General features: G+C 40.6%; 1 protein-coding gene across 1 annotated transcript in view; it reads right to left on the bottom strand.

Moving 5' to 3' along the window:
- Window positions 1-20,871, bottom strand: part of FAM19A1 (family with sequence similarity 19 member A1, C-C motif chemokine like) — a 221,725-nt gene that overhangs the window by 118,928 nt on the left and 81,926 nt on the right. The gene's annotated exons all lie outside the window — the stretch shown is intronic.

The raw sequence follows: 20,871 nt of genomic DNA, 5'->3' as shown, positions 1-20,871 counted from the left end.
TATATATATATATATATCACATATGTCAAGGCAAGTATCCTCAGCAAAGTAAAACAGAGGCAAAAGCCATGACCATCTTCATCAAGACCAAGTCAAAGAGTAAGAAGGTGAAGTGGTCAAGCTAAAAAGCCAGTTTCTGTTTGCAGGCATCTCCCAAGTGTCCTGCTCAGCTTCAATGACAATAACCCCTCACATGAAGTAATCCTTTCTCTATTCCCTGTCCTACTTCCACTGTCAGTCTAGAGCTTTAGGAATTTAGATTCAATTCCTTGGTTAGAAAACTCCCATTCCATGTAGACACTGGGCTGAAAGGTAAGTTAAATTTCCCTTAAGCTGTTTTTCTCTCTAGAAGTGCTACATTATTGTCATTATGCTAATGAAGTCCACTCAGGTTGTGTGAATGCTCTCCTATTTTTTTCATGAAACATATATAACAAAGAAGGAAATTTCTGCAGTGCTTGATTGACAGCTGCCAAGTAACACACAGGGCAATTCAGCTACCAGGAATTGCTGCTGTTTATCTCAGCACCATAAAAACCTATTGGAAAAGCTGATGTTTGTGAAAGGATCTTCTGAAGCAAGAGCTTGGCAAAAAATTATTTTTGTCATTTCATTTACTTTCCCCTAGTTTCCACAGGCAAGTTAAAGTTAGCAAGGCTATGCTGTTCTTTTATGTAAAGAAAATTTAGTACCAGTCTGGAGTATTGGCTGATTTCCTTGAGCCAAACCTTCATGCTAAGCAGTCCTTACCAGAGTTTTACACACAAACACTAACTATGCCATGCAATATTCTTATGACCCTTTCTGGAAGTATTTAATAAGTTTGGATGCAGCTCAGTATCTGGCAAAAATCAGCATTTCACTGCAAATCACCTCATAGTAGTGAATACTTTGCCATTAAAAAAAGCATTATATTTTTCCTCTTTGTGAATTATCCTCAAGCAGATTATCATTTAAGCAAGTATATTTGTTGTGCACAGTTATTTACCACATAATTTCTGTAAATAATTAGTGCCCTAAATGTTATTTGGAAGTGATTAGATAGAAGCTTACAGTATCAAAAGTTAAGGGGAGTATGGTTAGCACATGCTCAGTGGGAGGTAGCTAATGTTCATGTTAGGGTTGTGTGAATCCCTGTTCTCTTTTGCAAATGAAATAATTTTCTCTTCCCAGAATCCAAACATAGTCCAACACACTTTGCCATTTCCAGAAATGCTCTCTGCCTTTCTGGGGACTAACAAGGGTGGCAGCATTTGGTCACAGTCCTCATCTGTGATCTCAGGCAAGTCTATCAGCCTGTTTAGGTTCCTAATTAAATTTAAAGACTCGAGCCTCAGGGCACATCTATATTATAGCTAATATCCAATGCATTGATCCCCATGCTGAGGCCAAGCAGCTGAGTTAACTCTGCTCTCGGTGCCTGCTGACACGGCCATGCAGCTCCTGGGCCTGAGCCAGCTCCCTGTGCTGGATGGGAGAATTGGGAATGTTCTCTCACTCCCTGACTGTCCCCAAAAGTCAGGGAGGGGACAGGATTTCCTTCTGCACAAGGCAGTTGGAAGGATGAAGTAGTGGGGTGCTTGAACTGCGGCCTGATGGAAATCAAAGGTTCAAAAATTCCACTATGTTCTATTGTTTATTAAACCATCCTATTAAGTTGTTACAATTTCAGTTCTTAACTATAAAATAGACAAAATATGCACATGTATATAGATCTGTATACCAAAGCAATATTTCATTGCAAAAAGGATTGTTTATGTAAAAAACTCCTCAATTAACACTTTTAAACATTAATCTAAATTAAATCTTTTATTAAATGGATCAGAATCTCAACTAACCAAAGCAAATATAACACTACCTTGATCAGCACAGGAATGCTGATTTACTTTCTGCTTCTTCCTAATGATTTGGAGCTGTCGAACATGACACTCCCACACTCTGCTTGTCAAAAGCTCTGATCCAGGAAACATTTTGAGGACTGAAAGTAGAGAGAGGACTCCCAGCCGTGCTGGGGATCTGCCAAAACAAGTAGTAGTGCTGTACAGCTGGGAAGACTATGCTTAAAAAATTTAGCATTTGTTAGTTGCATTTCAGACTTCTAAGAAATGAATAGTGTAAAGTTATTTTCGGCAAATGCAGTCTAATGATGCCACATGAAGTTGGTAGCATAGTCTCAGACAAAATTTTAAATGAGCTAGAAGAAAAACATGGCATTACTTATTTGTTCAGCCTCAAAACAAGAAGATTGGTTGTTGCTTCAGCCTTTTACAAGTCTCATCTTTTCTGCTGTATCATAAGAGAGCGGCTAACAAAATAAATATGTCTTTTAGACCTTTTTTGCATTTCCGACTTAATAAAAGCTTCCACTCCAATGTAGTCAAAGGAAGTCATCCAAACTGCCTTCATTTTCTGTTCTTGAGAAAGATGCCAAGGTCATTAGGTGCCAAAAGATACATTTAAATGCCTACAGAGGTTGAGCTCTTAGGGAATTGGATGCCTAGCTTAATTACTAGCCTTGAAAATTGCTATCTCTATCTGAAGATGCTTTTATAACCTTGAAAATTTGGCCTTAAACTACTCCTGAAAATGAGATTTAGAGACATAATATACTGTTGGCATTTTATCTGGGATCTCAATACCAAAGAATGGGTGCCTATTATTGAATAATTAAGGAAAAAAACATAAATTATTCAAAAGAGCTGCGTTTTCCTTCCCAAAGGAAGCGATTATATCCCAAATCTGAGCCTGCAGACAAAAAAGCTTCTGTCCTGCTGAGTTACAGCCACCCCAAGCAGTACAACAGCAATCGCTGCAACTGCTCCACCTCCCCTCGGCAGAAATGAATGTGTGCAGGGGCTGCTGCTCCCAGGAGGGCAGCACAGGGGCTTGGAACCAAGGGTTTCTGTCCAGTTAACTCCCCTCTCCTGAACTATCCTTTGGATAGACTTTTCTCTCCTCACTGTCCAGACTGCCTGGAGGGGCTTAAAATCCTTTATCTGGGGTTAATTCTGCCCTAAAATGATCCAGTCTCTGTCGGACAACCTTCTGCCCATCTCTGCAAGGGACAGTACCTGACACTCATTCCAGCTACAGCCCTTTTACCTTGGTTTGTGTTTAGTTTCTAAAAAGTCAGTTTTGCTGTTCAGCAGATGAGGTGTGGACATCAGCCTCCCCAAGGTGACAGCAGCCACATGAGCTCCTGTATGATGGGTGCTGTAGGAGAGTACAAAGTTATTACAGAATCACAGAATGGTTTGGGTTGGAAGGGAAGTTAAAGCTCATCCCATTCCAACCACCTGCCATGGGCAGGGACACCTTCCACTAGCCCAGGTTGCTCCAAGCCCTGTCCAGTTTGGCCTTGAACACTTCCAGGGATGGGGCAGCCACAGCTTCTCTGGGCAACCTGTGCCAGGGCCTCACCAGCCTCACAGGGAAGAATTTCTCCCCAGTAAATCTCTAACCCTGCCCTTAAAGCCATTCCCCCCTGTCCTGTCACTCCATGCTCTTGTCCAAAATCCCTCCCCAGCTCTCTTGGAACTATTTTGGGTACTGGAAGGGGCTCTAAGGTGTCCCCAGAACCTTCTCTTCTCCAGCCCCAACGCCTGGCTCTGCTCACATCGCCCTGACCTCAGCTACACCAGATCTAGTTTGAACAGTGATAGAAAGAACATTTCCCACTCCCCTACTCTGCCAAACGCAAATGGAAAGGTCCTAGAACAGGTCCCAAAATAGCAGATTTTTCTCTTCTCACCTGCAGGCTTGATGACTTGTGCCAATACTTAATTAATTAATTAAGGTTAGTTGAGGTCAGGGCCTGGAAGCTGAGCAATTAAACTGTTTGCTCCCCTGCTAGAACAAACCACGTGCACAAGGCGAGCTGCCAAGGTTGGTGTTTGTGAGATTTGACTCAGGGAAGGAGGTGCCCTGGGCCTGCCCCTCATGGTGCTGCTGAGGGCTGGTTCTGGATGTCAGGCTGGGCCGTGGGCTTGGGGACACCACGGAAGGTGTAGAAAAAAAAACCTTGGTAAGTTTTGTTTTAAGGATGACTTTTCCTGTCCTTATCATGAACTTGAACACCTGGTATTTTAATTTTAAAGCTTAGCTCTTGAAATGGAGTGATTAGATACAATATCTTGCCTTTGACAAGAGAGTCTTTGTGGGTTCAAAGATGAGCTTGAAAAGGAAAACTGATTAAAGCCTGAAGGGTCAGAGCCAAGGATGGAAATGAGAGTTACCTGACATGGATTTCTCTTTAAAGATCACACACATTTAATCCTACTGCATGATTTCTGACTTACATAATTTAGTGGTGCAGAAGCAGAACATGTAGTTCATGGAGGGACAAAGGTGACCTGGGCTGGGTGAAGGGGGGGAGCAGGGACTCTGCTCCAGGGACTTGGTGATGGAGGTGCCTGCTGAGCTGAGCTGCCCCCTGGCCCTCAGGCATTTATCACTACCTGGCCTGCTATAAATATATAAACAGACAGATCGCTTGTGCTGTAAATAGCAGAGAGCTCCCAGCTGTGAGGATTGTACTCATCGCTTTAAAAAATTAATAGTGTTTTATTGTGAGCATTTTTTTTTTTTTTTTTTTGCAAAAGCTCTTCATACTCTTCAGGAAGATAAGCTGGAGAACATCTAAAATGCTGCTATAAACAGAAGATGAGCATGCAGCTATTGGACATCACAGGGTCAGAGCATGACAAAGCCCTCGGCATTTGGATCTGGATGGATCATGATTATTATTGCGTGGATTTCCTGTCATTCCCAGGAATCTCTGTATTTTGCACTTGTTAATTAATCTACACTTGTTGTTAAGTGATCCAAACTTGTTAAGTGATGCAGAAGGTTTATAGAAATAAAAGTCCATTCCCACCTCCCAAAGCACTGGACATTTGCTAAGGGTAATTCTGTGAATGGCTAGAAAGGTTGTTCTCACAGGATTTAATTCTTATTATTGCCTTTTAGACTTCCTAAGATAGAATAGATTAAAGGTCATTCAAATAATTATAGTTGATATGAAATTAAAATGGCCTTGACGGTACATCCCCAGACATATAATTTTAAATAAAAAAACCTCAGAGTTATTTGCTCTGAAAGATATACATGACCCACTAACCCCTGCAGTGTCATGCATCTTAACTAATTAACTATGCTCATTATTGATCAGAAAAAAAGCAAAACAAACAAACAGCAGAAAAAACCCACAGGGTTTTTCTAAATTAAGTAATTATTTAGAAAATGGTTTTGATCAGTTTACAAGAAGAACATGCAGAGCCTCAGTGAACCCAGAGCCCAGAGGCCTGCCATGGGAATCTGCCTCCTGGGCAAAACTGACTTGGAAAAACACTTTCAGAAACTCACAGTTTCTACCACCTATTTTAAGGGCCTCCTCTGGCCCCAACCTGGAACTGCTCTGCTATGATAGCACAGTTTTCCTTTCTCCCATTTCTTCAGTGGTCTGCACTGGGATGAACAGAGGCAGAAAGAACCCACCAAAGACACAGAGTTCTTCTTCACGCCCTGAGAGGCCAGTTTTAGAGGGAGAAGGAAGAAAATGTATTTCTTCCTTCCTTTATCTGACAAACAATGAAAGGCTTCTGGTCATCAGGAAGCATTTTTAGAAGTAAAATCTGCTTCTGTGTGGATTTCAGCTCTTGCATCCCTGAAGACTATGTGAGGTTAACACACTTCTGCAATGCAACACTACCACAGGCCCATTTCCTTCCCAGTTTGACTCCTGTTCCCCAAATATTGATACATGAGGTGTAACATGGAGACAAGACAAGGACAGGTCTCCACATAAATGCTGCTAATGAACAGCCTCCATTGCTCCTCAGGGAGCTGCCGTGGTAAGCTGAGACTGGAAAAACCTGGTGATCACCCTCCCTCTAGGAAGGATGGTGATAATGATTTTTAAGACAAAGAAGACCTTTTGTAGAAAAGCCATTAAATAAAGTCATAGATACAGTTCCCTCTTGCATCTCAGTCCACCCAAGTTTTTACCCCATAAATTCTGCATTGTCTGTAGGCCCAGAAATAACTGTAGGGCAGAGCTTGAATGCTTTTCACCCTACAGTGCTCTTTGAGTCTAGCATAGGCCTAATGTCCCTAATTCCTTCTTTTCTCATTCTCTATACATGAGAGGCCTTGATGCAGGAAAACTTGAGGGGCTGCTTGAATTAATTAGGCATATTCTTGTAATCTTGAATGAACAACTGAGCAAAGTTAGATTTAGGAATATATTGAAGTGTGGGACCAGAATGAGGAATGCAGCTGTAGCAAAACATGGTGAAAACATGGTTAAAACTCCATGGCAGATACCTGTTACAAACTAGTAAACCATGATGGCCAAGTTGTCATCTGTACAGATGGTTTTTCTCAGCCAGAATTTTGCTTTATTCTGACACATAAAAAATTAAACCACCTTGCTAAAGAATCCTCTGGTTTACAAGACAAGCTGTTCTGCATAGAATATAAATGTGTTGGCTGCTTCATTGGCAGTCTATGCTTCAGATTTATTTTTTTAAGATATAATGTCTGAAGCCATATTTCCCTAGTGATAAAAATCCCGTTAGTAATCCTGACAAAATCCTAAAGGGCTAAAAAGCAATGAAGAGGATTTCTGATGGTAAGTTATAAATCCTTTTAGAGAATATCTTGGTTTAAAATAGTTCAGGGGAAAAAGAATCTTAGGAATGAGGTAGTTCTACTTAAAAATCCTATGGTGAGATCAAGGACACTTAGGAGGACTCCCACTTCCTCAGGCAAGGAGGTGACACTGAGCAGCAGCTTTGGCTGGTCACTGGGCCAGTGAGGCACCAGGTACTTGAGGCAGGGTCAGAGAAGGAGGGATCATTTGTTCAGTGCTGTCTGTAATCCCACCTTCCAGGAAATATTTTGAGTTCTCCCCGCCAGGTCAGTCAGAAGAAAAGTCAAGACCATGAGTGCAAGTGATGTGTGCAGCCGCAGTAAATGGGGTCTTCAGAGCAAACGGGGATGTTGGAATGGAAAAAACCAACCATCAGAGTGAAGCGAATTTGGCTTTATTTCTTCCGTAATGTGGGCAAGGCTTCCCTTGGTTTAAATTGGTTTAAACCAGTATATTTTTGGACCAGGGATAATTTCCAGTTACACACGTTGTTCAAGATCTGATTTTCAGCCTTTTTTTCACGCACTATTTTTGTCACGTAAATATCTGATTCATAACTCTTTAGAATGCTTGTATCTTTTATCCATAATCTGGAGGTGAATGAAAGCTCGTCTTCACACACAATGGTAGCACATATGTAGTGGAACTGACACTTGTGGAATAAAACACTTTTTTGCTCAAAAAAAGATATGTGTGTTACAAAGAAAACCACTGAAACAACTTCAGTAAGCCTCAAACACTGCAAATATATAGTTCACTCTACAAACTAAATGGACAATCAACGTATATAATATTATTCTTCTGCTAGATTTCTAATAAACCTGAATTTGGTGTGGAAACTGCTCATTGAATGAAATGGGGGTGGGGAGGAATTAATTGGGGTCTTTGCACCTTGTGTCACCAAACACAGAACAAGAGCTCTGATTAAGAATTCATTACATTCAATTATTAATTTATCAAAGGGGCTGCATTCTTCAGTCACATGGGTTTTCACCAGAATAAAATCAATTGGATTCAACAGGAATCGATACAACTGCTACATTTAAATAAATAATTATACACCTTCTGGAGATTTTTAAGCCCATTTATAGCCTTTCAGAGCAGAAGTGCAACACTTGTTAAATTCTGCAGGCTGCAAAGGAATGATTACTGTGCTTTATCAGTGGCAATGGTACTACTTTTTTACACAGTGAATAATTAGAAAAGAGAGCCCACTGCTGAACATGCAGTTGACAAGAGGCTGGGGGAGGCAGGGAATTCTCTCGGGGACAGGCTTAGAAAAGTGATCTTGATAAATTGCAGAAACGGATGGAAATCGAGAAAATGAAACTTGTGGAAGACAAATGCAAAGTACTGAGGTGTGGAAGGGAAATCAGATGAGTCAACACCAACTGGGACACAGCTGGCTCTGGAGGCACAGGGCAATGCAAATGGGAAATGAGGGGAGACTGAGGTGGGGTTTGTGGATATCTGCATGAGGGCAGGACCAGCACATGCAGAGCTGTGTGGAGTGAGGTCTGAAGGATGCTCACCTGAGCAGACCCTGCCCTCTTCCTCACGTGCCTTCTGCTCTCCTTTAAACACAGTTTTCCTTATGTGCTGATAGCCCAGGCCCCAAATTTGATTTAGCATGAAATACTTTATTCAGCAGATTTGATTTTAACCTCTCAGTGAGGAATTCTGGGCTCCAACATTTCTGTATGAATAACTCTATCCTTCAAAAAAATTTCCCTAACCCTAAATCTAATCTTAACCTGGAATGCTCACTGTGCAAGCCACTGAGTCCTCTCCAGGGGGAAAGCCACAAGCAGGACATGCTATAGGCACCAGGACAAACCCACATCAGCTGCAGGGGAAAGCGGGGGGTAAGAGAAGAGCTCAGAGTGACCTTGTTATGGGATTCAGCCTGTCAGAAACTAAATCAAACTTGCAAGGGGCTACTGCAGGACTTCCTCAGGCTGCCTGGCCAGTATTTAAACAGCATGGTCACTCTCTCCTCTGCAGGAGATAGGTATGTAAAGAAGGAATTCTCATCTAAAAGTAAAGTTTCATTTATCCTCTTTGTAGCTGCAACAACTCCTAATCAGACATTCCTCATACAGCAATATATGGCACAATGTGTTTTTAGAAATGGTTCTCAGTCACACCTTTGCTAATTCAAAATGAGAATGTAATGGTATGGAAAATTAATACTGTTTCTCTGCTGTGTCACATAAAACTTGTTTCATATTCATGTAATAGCTTATTACTGATATGATAAAATAATATGGACACTGAAAAGCCATTTGTTTCAGAAGCTCTGTGAACATTAAACCTTACAATAACTATACTGGCTACTAAAACATACAGCAACACTTACAAAAACCTTGTAGGAGGAACTGCAATCACTTGCTCAATAGATTGTGTATTAAACAAAAATAACATCTGGCAAAATAAAAGTGCTTTATGATAATATAGAAAGGCTTCCTAACTGCCCATGGATAGCACGTACCACAGAAAACTAATTAATCAAGTAAGTCACCTACTTAAAAATTACTCAGGACTCATGGATCTCAGAACACATCTTAAGCAGTTAGAATCATTTTATATATGCCAGTCTCTTCCACCTCTTTCTACCTGGGAAAGTTTGCCCTGCCAGGAACCCTGCCTGGGAGCAGTTTCTCTGCCCAGAAGAAAATGATGATTTCAAAGGACTGTGAAGAACTGCTCATGAGGCATCTCTCACTTCCTTAGGCTTTGGATTAAGGTTAGACTTTGGATTGTTACTGTATATGATCCACACCCAGCCTTTCTTTTAACATTTACTTGACTATTATTTACAGATAAACTTGGTCAAATATCTTTATTATTTACAGGTAAACCCTAATACTTGAAGATAACTTCAGGGTCATTGATCTGAACATGTATCAGGCCAAAATGAGGATAAATTTGATTCCGGAAATCAAAACCTGGTTCATACAGAACTGACAATGGTCTCCACGCTTCTGAAAGAGCTGCTATCAAGGTGAGGCTACAAAGGCTACTGATATCATATTCCTATCACAGTGTGAACAGATACAACTTTATAACACAGACACATTTGTAACCCAGTCAGACTCAGCACACTCATCCTACTATTATATATAATCAAAAAAAGGGATAGCTCCAACCTACACTTGAAATCTGACCTTAAATCATACAGTGTATTAGTTGGCCAGAATTTTACTGGAGTATCTGTCTGTGAGGCTTCTTGCAGCATATGAAAATATTGTGCAGGCAACAAGAAAACCTACTACTCACAGGAGTTTGTATTGGAAGATGTGACGGACTTGTGGTTGTTGGCTAATAAAGACTCAAGAGAAAATCATTCATAAATACACAGCCTATTTCAAAGCATCACAAAATGAAGAGCCTGAGACATTTTAGCAAACCTCCAAACTATGTTTTAAACTCCCCAGTTATGAAACAAATTACTCCACATTGAGTCACTACCGAGAGAAAACTACCTTTAATGCTGGCAGAAAGAGAAGTGTATTGCAGAAATCCCTCACATCTGCAAAGTACCTTACTTAAATGATAATTTTCTTCTATAAAGTGCTTTTACTCTTAGTCACTATTTACTTTATCTATTCTGAGTCATATTAAGCGTAGTGTCTCAGCTGCAGAGAATTTCATTATGCCATTTGTTAAAGCATCCTTAATAGGCCAATTTCAGCATCCGTCTACTGTATCTTACTAAATGGTTTTTATTTGCTAAATGGTACAGTTTAGATGAAACAGACTTCAACAAGAAATGCAGTTGTACTATGACAGATGTCACACTAACAGCCAGAACACTTTCTCTGAGATCACTGTGCCTACCAGGGAAGTGAGGCTGCAATCAGTGAGCTCATTTTCGAATCCTTACACTAGTAAAACTTCCACTGAACTGCTTGGGAATAGAATCAAAATTTGAAATTAAACCAGATTTTTGAGCTCTATTTAGCAGAAATAAAAGTGTTTATTTGATGTTTTAATTTGTAAACTCTAATGGATTAACAATACATATATTAAAAGGTGAAATAAATACTTCAAGGACTTTATTGACTATTCAGTTTCAGCCAAGTATTTTCAGTCATACTTTGTATGGAACTGAGACATTCAAACAAAACGTATTTACTTTGCATTGTAAATAAAGCAGAGCACAGCAAGTCTTGCCAGTGCTGTTACCTGCTCTGATTCTCCACACATCTCTCCGTCTACTTGCCTGCAATCAAGACATCCATATTTTCAAAATTACATACTTTAGGCATAATTGTAGAAAAACCATCAAGTCCAACTCACACTAGAATACTTTACTCATGTATACCTTTAGCTAAGCATAGTATAGGGAAAAGCCCAAGCTTCAACCTTGGTGGTTTTTTATAGCAGTTCCTCAGACTTGTGTCCTGACTTAGCCTGGACTAGACAGGTCTGCTATGGGCAGGCTCCAACCCTGCACAACTGATCTTTAAACTACACTGTGTTGATTTTGTAGTGGTTTTGATTCCTGCATTTATCTTCCTTTTCCTTCCTAAATACCTGATAGTTTCACACAACTAAATCCAGGAATTCAGAGTCCTTTCAGTCTCTATTAGGTGAAGGAAAGAGAAATATCACTTCAGCTGACACCACTCAAGTGATGCTATCGGTTACATTAATGCCTGGGAAGGGTATCTCCACTGAGACCTGCCAGCAAGTAAACATGCCTTGAATTCAGCAGGACCCTTCAGGCACTAAGGATAGATAGTTTGGCCAACCTGATTACTTACAGTTTAATTCCCTCATTCGGCACTACCCATCCCTTTCTATCCAAACAAACATCTCTCTCTCCACCTGCAGGAGTCTCTTCACAGGACCAAAGCAGGAAGGATGTCAGTTAGTGAGCCACTCACTGCTATCCCCTTAATTCTTTGAATCTGTGTGACTTTTATGCACCTCAGGCAGGCTCCTATGTCCTGATCATCACCACACATCAGGGAAGTTTCCGACAGCCAATATGTAAATACAGAGTAGAGTTTGGGACTAAAAATCCATAGATTTTTCCTGAAAATTGGAGAAAAAACTACAAAGGGATCTACATTTGCATGCCCTACCACTTTCTTGAATGACATGTTTGCTCAAGGTGAAAAACCTCAGCAGCAGAGGACATTTGCAGGTGAAGTCGAGACAGACTCACTGCTGCTACAGCATCTTGTGGCTGGCACCTGAGATCTAGTGTGGAGAGGTCAAGAGTAAACCCCCACAGTGCCCCTTGCTCAGCTCAAGCCTCTCCATCCCTCTAAGGGGGAAGTAAGAAGTCCCCAAATATGTCTTTAAGGAGGACTGAGGTGCAATTAATGAAAGGAGCAGCCGTAGGGGCAGACGCACGATGAAACCCCGTGTCAGAGGAGAAGTCGATCAGCCCCCTGTCTGTTCATAGAATCATAGAATCTCCTGAGTCAAAAGGGACCCAGAAGGATCATTAAATCCAGCTCCTAGTCCTGCAGAGGACAGCCCCAAGAACCTCACCACGTGCCTGAAAGCTTTGTCCAAACACTTCTTGAGCTCCGTCAGGCTTGGTGCTGTGACCACTGCCCTGGGGAGCCTGTTCCAGTGCCCAACCACCCTCACCCTGTTAATGGAGATGGAAATTCTGTAGGTTTGCAGCTAATGCAAAGGGAAAGGTGGCTGCTCTCTGTTAATCACCTGCCCTGGATTAATGACTGGAAAACCAGCCCAGGTGAATGCCATGCAGGGTTACAGCACCTTGAGTTTCATGCCAGCCTGAACAGTGGTTTCACAGGGTGAGGTCAGCAGCAGATAAGGACAGCAGTCCTGGATGAAAACAGTCAAAGCAGCAGGTGAACTGCAAAGCAGATACCTGCAATTAGCCATCCAGTGGACTTTGGGTTTGTGGTGGGTATTTTCTCCTCATTAATTAATTCCCTCAGGTAGTTAAAAGGAATATGAACTGTGTGCCCAATTTGAAGAAGTCAGACATTTCCTTTCCCCCCCCAATATTTCAGTGCATCACAGCATGTTTTGTAATGTTGTCCAAGGACTGACAGTTGCTTTTCATGAAGCACACTGCTTTACTGACTTTTGATGCTGAACTAAATTATCAGCCCTTGCTATAGCTTTGTACTGTTCCCTTCTGCATGCATTTTCTCTTTAATTAAAGTTGTTGGAGGTCATTGCACGTCATATACAAGGGAAAACAGTCTTCCTCTGTTTTGGTGCAGTTTCAGTCTATGATTTCTTTCTTATTCTCAGTGACTCAATGTTTCCTTAAAGGACAGAACTATAAAATGGGAGGTAAGTTGCAAATGGGTGCAGGTTTTGCAGTATCTTTGCAAAAAATAATGTATTCTCTTTATTGTTCAACCCTGCCAAGCACTTAAGCACATGCTTATATTTAATAGCTCTACTGAAATCAATGAAACAACTCACATGACAGCAAGACACTGATCAGGGGGTTACTCCAATGGATGGTTTATGACTTATGATTAAAAATAATTCCTGCTTGGGAGCTGGGAAAGCATTTGTTCAAGCCTGCTGTTCACTGATTTCTTCCATGAATGTCCTCTTGATTAGCACACAAGCTCCATATGAAATATCTGGAAGATACGTATTTTCTAGGTATCCAAGCAGTGCTTTTCTTTTAAATTGGATGTGAATGCCAAGGCAACTTTATGCTCCTTTTATGCTCAAATGCTCTGCTGCCACAAGTCTATAGTGCTCTCTGGCAGGTCTCACAAGTGCTGGAACTATAAAATACACCTGCTGTGGTCATCTCAGTGTTTTCTTTTCAGTTTTTGTTGTGGTTGGAACACAGTTCTCTGATGCCTGCCTAGTATTCTTCAGTGAACTTCATCTTTACTGGACTCATCTGCAGGATTTTTAACTGCATCCAACTCTTTTGCCAACTGCATAATCTCAGCAATATTTATTGTTCTCTTTATTTAACTCCTAATTCCATATCTTTATCACACATGCTCCTTCCACTGATATGTCTGTTTTTCAGGTAATAAGCTGCAAAGAATAATGTAGCCAAGTTTTTGGTGTAGGTACAAAGGAAAAGGTCTCTAATTGCAGTGACTGTGCTCAAGACTGCCCATTTTCCACAAGAATTTCTGCTGCCTCTATTGTCACAAGCAGGAGGGCAGAGAGAGCCAGGGCTCACCCCTTCCCTGGCACATTCAGGAACAAGCCCACTGGGTTCCACCAAAGCACCAGGTCAAGCTCAGGCTGTGCTGGTCCTTTGGCAGAGCTCCTTAGGGTCAAACTTCATGGGAGATGAGTCTGAAGTGACTAATCTTAGCTATATGTATTTTTATGATTGCAGCTTTCTTCTTCAGAATACTGTTATGACAAATTTGTTACTGAATTTCCCAGACAGGTTTTCAAGCCACCTCCAGGCTACAAAGATGAAGAATAGCTCACATTTAGAAAATTACAATAATAAAATCCATGTACAAGGACTGACTCTATAATAAGACTTTTTCATGTTATTTTGCTGCTGAGTGAGACAATTTGCCAAAACTCCTCTAATAATCAAAGAGGAGGTTTGCTGTCTGTGAGGAGAAGATGCAAATCCTGATTCTATTCTTTGGCAGTGCTGAGAGCAGGAGCCCAGCTCTCATTTGGTATGAATTCAGTTAGTCTTTTATGACATTGTAATATGCAACTCAAAAGAACTCATCAACTTGATCTAATCTAAGCTTCTCTACAGAAAACTCAAATAAGCCTGAATTCTCGGATTAGTCAATGTTTGCAGCCACTTGAATTACATTTTATATATACATAAAGTGAGCATATGAATCTCAGCAGTTAAGTACTCTGCTGTCAATTTCCATTTTTTTCCTTAAGAAAAGAGTAAAACATATTTAAACTCATCACGCTGAGAAGCAGTATCCGGCTGTGATCCGACACAATCGACCGAAAGAAAAGAAATAGCCATATTTACATCCATAATCTTTTTTATCTTGACTCTGAAGGCTAATTGTCATATCAGAAAATGCAGAATGAAATACAGTACATGTGCCTGAAGGTACCATATTTGCAAAATTGCTTAACAGCAGCTACTACTTGCTGGTTTTGACAAAGATTTACTCTTGCTCTCTGATAGCACATTTCTGTAGGAAATAATTTTGAGTAGACCCTGTCAAATAAAGTTAGATTTAATGCAGCCACAATGTTAGTAATAAAGAGGAAGCATTGACATTTTCTTCTTTATAATTAGATGTTGCCACTGATATCCAGTGTGAAGACACTGTTGTCCTGAATTGTGATTGTTGCTGGAATGCTCATTGCATTCCCTGAAATCTGTGTTGTCCCTGCGGGCACAGAGCACATGCACACAAGTGTTGTACTTCTGATTGAAGTGTCATAAATCCATCAGAATGTGATAGAACTCTACCAGATGAACCCTACCTGAACACACAGCAAATATATCCCTTGCTGCCACTGGCTATTTGTATTATATTTCACACTTTAGGGACAATAGTAGTGTGTTATTCTATAGGAAAGTGTCTTTTAACAGCCTAAAAATTAATAGGGGCTGAGATTTGCTTTCATACACCACATGTGCCTGGGGGGTTTTGGTTTTGTTTCTGTCTTCTTCATGTAATCATTTATCTGAGTGAAGTTTTCAGATGATGTAATGGAAAACAGACAAGTTATTACAAGAGTGCTGTCACAGCCTAATCAAGACTGTGGTCCCATTGAGTTATCAATCACAGAATCACAGAATGCTTTGGGTTGCAAGGGGCATTAAAGATCATCTCTTTCCAACTCCTTGGTCATGGCAGGGACACCTTCCACTATCCCAGGTTGCTCCAAGCCCCATCCAACTTAGCCTTGGACACTTCCAGGGATGGGGCAGCCACAGCTTCTCTGGGCAACCTGTGCCAGGGCGTCCCCACCCTCACAGGGAAGAATTCTTCCTAGCATCTAATCTAACCCTGCCCTCTGACAGTTTGAAGCCATTCCCTGTGTCCTGTTGCTCCATGCCCCTGTAAATAGTCCCTCTCCAGGTTTCTTGCAGGCTCCCTGCAGAAATACTCCAGTGCCACGAGGTCTGAGCACTTCCAGAGAGGTGAAGACTCCTTGGCCATTGCTGTGCCAACGAGTTTCCCCAGTGCCAGGGTCTGCCCTTACAAGCTGAAAATAAGCAATAAAGATAGATGCACGACTCTGTTCTTGAGTGAAACCACTGGAGCCTTTCCTATGACAGATACATCCTACAGGTCGGGTCCTTGATCCAATTTGTAGTGTTACAATCAGCTCACACATATCCCACATAAATAAAGCAAATGAGAGAGGTGGAAACAAAGGCAGGCGGAAACAGAACAAAAAATGCAGCTATAAATATTATAAATCCTGCAGCAACCAAACAGCCTCTTTTCATCCCAAAAAGCTGTAGAGATGGAACTGATTAGTGCTCGCTGAGGAAAGGATATTGATGTTTAATACCCTTCTGAGGCTGTTGAGCTCAGTTATTGGATTCAAAGCAGGATACCTGATGGTGCAGACAGCAGCATATAACTCTGCTTCCTTCCCTAACAACTGCAAGTCCACAAGAAAATTACCAGTTTCAGCTCAGAAATGAAGGTGCTCTTTTGCTGGCTGAAAATCATTTATTTATGAAACAATTTTAAATTAGCTGCCATTTGCAATGCCAGGAAGAAAGAGCACATTTCTTCAGCCAAAGTACAGTTATCTCTGCAGTGATGTTCAGAGTGATCCTACTGTTTGTCATCATTTGGGTTGAAAATTTATTGGTTTTACAAGTGACAACACATACTGTTAAGCAAGATTTAGCCCAAGATAATGTGAGGAGTGAAGATGGTTGAGTTTTCCCCTCAAAGAAAAATAAATCTCTGAAGGTGAAAATTAAAAAATAATGAAAAATGAATGGCCCAAGAAATGGAGAATTAAAAAGTGAATAGAACACACATACAAAACTGCCTTTCTGGGGTGACATCCATAAAGGCTTTTGGGTCAAAGATGTGTTTATTTTTCAAAAGTTGAAGTGCTCATTTAGTAATTTGATTTTTAATATTTTTATTTTTTATTTGTTTGTTTCATATTAAAAGCTGCTTTAGTCATTATAAAAACACTCAGAATATTAAAATTAATAAATAAGTAAACTTAAAAACAGGTAACCTAAACTGACATTTTTTTTTGTTACTAAGAAAAAATATTTTGCTCCAGAATGACTAAAATTAAAAAAAAAAAAAAGCCCCAAAACACAACAGAACAAAACCACCAAAACAACCACAAAAAACACTCCCAAAAGCCCAACAAGACCCCTAACCCAAGGTGACAAACAGACCTATCAATTACTTACACAGCTCTGTGAAGAGCTGCTTGGAAGCTCTTTACTACAACTTTTATTCACAGAATATGATTTTTAGCAATCAGACATCATACCTGGCTCCTGCTTTAAATAAAAGGACAAAGAGATTATGTGACAACATCTAATAAATGGTAAATTGCACCTGATGCAGACCATGAAACTTGGGGAAACATAAACACTAGTAGTTACAATATAACAAAAATACTTCATGAATTCCGTATATTTTGGTCCTGCAATGCCCTGGTAAGTTCACTAGGATCTTACAAGCATTTCTGATAAAAGGCAGTGCATAAGCAGACTTTTTGACAGCAGTACAATCTTTTGCTGCTCATGGCCTCCAATCCTCCAAAGGGAAACGGAAAATAATATAGCCTAATTATAACTCTGAATAAAACAGTTTTATTACTGAATGAATGACTTTAATTCTTTGTTTGCTCTCAAATGATACGTGAAAATTAATATGTGGCAAATTAACACCATAAAACTCGGGAGTGAAGGATTTTTTTTCAGTTTGCCTTGCCCTACTTGCAGTGAGGGAATACAATTTCTCTTCTGGCATTACAGGCAATAAAGAACACCAGATCATAGTAATGATAGAAGTTATACAGCACTGGGCTTGCCTTACAGCATAATTCAATCAGTCAGAAGTCTTCACACTTACAAATGTTCTTTAAATTTGTCTGAAAACTGAAATGTGGCTCTTTTAATATGCACCAAGCTTTACACCTCAGTGGGGACAATGCAGGGAACCACAACATGTCATGAAGTGCTGCAGTGCCTGATAATCCACGGCTTCCAGTCCATCACATCCCTACTGATGACATTGCTCTTCAGGACCACAACATAATTAGGCAGTTGAGGTGCTATTGCCCCATGATTAAGTCCAATTAAGATTCATTAACCTCTGACCACCTCCACTTATTTGATGGACAGTGAGCATCTCAGGGAAGAAGTTAAAGGGTGAACTTGAATGACCTCAGTTCAGTGGATGACATTTTGAGGAGTTAAAGGCACCTTAGATGATAATTTACATTTGAAGCATCAAGGCATGTTGACATGTTGATTGATAAATGGAAACATTATGTGAGATGGTCATGCTGGCTGAATCTTTGGAGTGATTTATGCTGAAACATTTGCTTTTTATATGTGTACCATTATTTTATGTTAACAATAAAGTGCTGTAAATGCTACATTAGTAATAAAATATGCACTGGCTATGTGCTTTATTGGTTTTATTTGGGTATGAATAAATACCACCATACCCACACAAAAATGATATGGAAATAATATACCTAGGTGAGGCACAGTGACAACCTGTAACTATCCTAAGGTAAAATTGATGTTAAAATCCAAGTATGGAAGTCTGTACAAACCATGATTCATGTTGGGAGGTACCTCTTCCCACTGTGCTTATGGAGAAATGTGTCAAAAAAAAAAAAGTATCAGTGTTACTAGGAAAGCAGAAGAGAGGACTAAGAGGAAGGGACAACACTTAACTGGTATTTGGCAGTGCTTAGATACAGTTTAGACTTTTGATGTTCCTCTGAGATTAATGACACCATCACTCTGTATCATGTGCACCTACACTGCAGAATTACTCTGCTGCAATATTGAGATACAGCAATTAGAGAAATGTTAGATAACCCCCATGTACAATGACGTATTTATAGAAAACTCCAGAGAAGAAGGAATTTTCCTTTGTGATTATAGACTTTTCTCTCAGTAAGTTACATACTTTTTGTCACCTCCTGGTGACCAGTCCACTTTCAAATGTGGCTGGTTTTCCTTGAGGAAAGACCACTCTGAAAGAAGAGGCTAGTGTGGGGGATCCCCCCTGCTATGGAGTCATGTAAAATATGCTCCAAGGAAGCTTTCCTGGAAGACCAAGTACCCTGCTCTGCAATTATTAGCCTTGCATATCTTGCATACTCACAGATGCCCCTGGGAAGCATCACTCCTAATGTGTATGTACAACACAGATGCTCCATGCACGTGCGGTACTTCAGCACTTTCATACATGACTGACTTTCCAGACATGCAAAGTAAATTCAAATATTTCATGAAGTCCAGGACTTGCTTTATGGTTTGGCAACAAATCCACAGAGCACATACCATATTGTCAACGTTTAAAGGGTTAGTTTGACTTACTGCCTATCTGCAGTGCCCTGACCTGGACAAATGTCAGTAAGACACACAGGAACTCTGGATATAAAGATTGCTGCGTAGTTGTAAAAAACATGGAGTGTACAAGCCAAAAATTGCTTGTAAAAATTTACAGGATCGAAAAGGAAAACAAGCAGAGAAAACTTCTGACGTGGTACCTTGAAGTTTGACTCATGGTGCACACAGGAGCTCGGGTTGATGTGAGGATTTGGAAATGCATAATATCAGCAGGTCTGAGTTACCAGAATGGTGCTGTGACTTCTTGCAAGAACTCTCATGTTGAGCATTTTTACCTCACACAGATTAAAAGGCTCAGGCATAGCCCAATGCTAATAACTTTATCCAAGCTAGGTAAGGACTCTGGATTCACGGAATAAAGAACAGAAGGGCAAGAGTGGAACTGTTGAGGAATTACTGCAGTATGTTGGGCTGTTGCTGTACCGAGTGCCAGCTCTGATGCAGGCTGTCAATACAGTGTGTGTTACCACAGCATCAAACACCTGGGAAGATGCTGTGCTGTCCTGAAATTCAGCTGACCTCCTCTGGGATAACAAAGCCCTGTCACTGTAGAGAAGCCCTATTTTGTTGACAAAAATAGTCACCTTTGAGGGGCCAGAAGAGACAGAGCCTCCCCCAGTGCAAAGGAGAGCAGCGTTTTCACGGTGGTGGATTTCCTAAGGCTCCAGCCAGCTCCTCAATGCAGCCTTCCCCATTCCTTCCCTGTGCAAATTGCAGTTACAGGAGGCAGCAGAAACAGCAGGTACCTTTTATAATCAAAGATCTCAATAGTTACAGTACATTGTGGAAAAGCCATTTCCTCAGTTCAGCAAGGACTAAGTGGCAACAAGGGAGAGGATGAAGCAGGGACAATGGCAATTAAAGGCAAAAAGGATATAAAAATATTCCCAAATGCCTCAAAAGTAGCAGAAAGAGAAGACCATTTCAGTCTTAGCTAGCATTAGCCTCTTTACATGGAAACCAAGTCTAGACATATAAATGGCAGTACCCAGTATTTCTTTGTTATTCACAGTATACAGGGGGGAGGGAGGGGGTTCACACACCACTCAGCAGATAACAATTACCCCATATACACATAGGCACATGCACGTTTATCTCAGATACACACAAACAAGCCTGCTGGCACATATAATATACTCCACAAACCCAATTTGTTCTCACTTCATTATTTTCAAATACATAGGGAGAGTTCTGGGAATGCAGGATGTTGCTATGCCAAATTCTGCAGAATGCAAGTTCTTTTGGTACTAACAGGAGTCTTTATACCATTTTCACTCTAATTTTCTGCTGTAGCACTGCCAAACACCATTTAGCTTTGCTCAGAAAGTTGAATCTTTTGTAGGCAAAGCCCCAGAAACGCTTCTTCTTTTTTTTTTTTTCTTTACTCCTGTGAGCAGCCACATAAATCCCAGATGTTCTCTATTCTGCATGAAGTAAATATTGAAATTGTGCTAGGAGATATTCACATAGAGCTGACAGAGATGTGAGCCTGAGATCCAAAGTGATAGAACTTGAAACAGTTCTTTCAGCAATTGCCCACTCTGACAGTGCTGCACATCCACTGTCTGCAATCAGTACAGAGGGCCATAGATCTTCCTAATCACCCTTCTCTCCAGTGACAAATATGAGCAAGTTAAAGCTAAGGTCAAATGAAAGTACTAAACACCTTCCATACATCAGGAAAGTTACCCTCACTCCA

Source organism: Corapipo altera, unplaced genomic scaffold (assembly GCF_003945725.1).
Source record: "Corapipo altera isolate COAL_440 unplaced genomic scaffold, ASM394572v1 55, whole genome shotgun sequence".
Lineage (NCBI taxonomy): Eukaryota > Metazoa > Chordata > Aves > Passeriformes > Pipridae > Corapipo > Corapipo altera.
The sequence above is the reverse complement of the archived record's forward strand: the minus strand, read 5'-3'. Positions and strand labels throughout refer to the sequence as shown.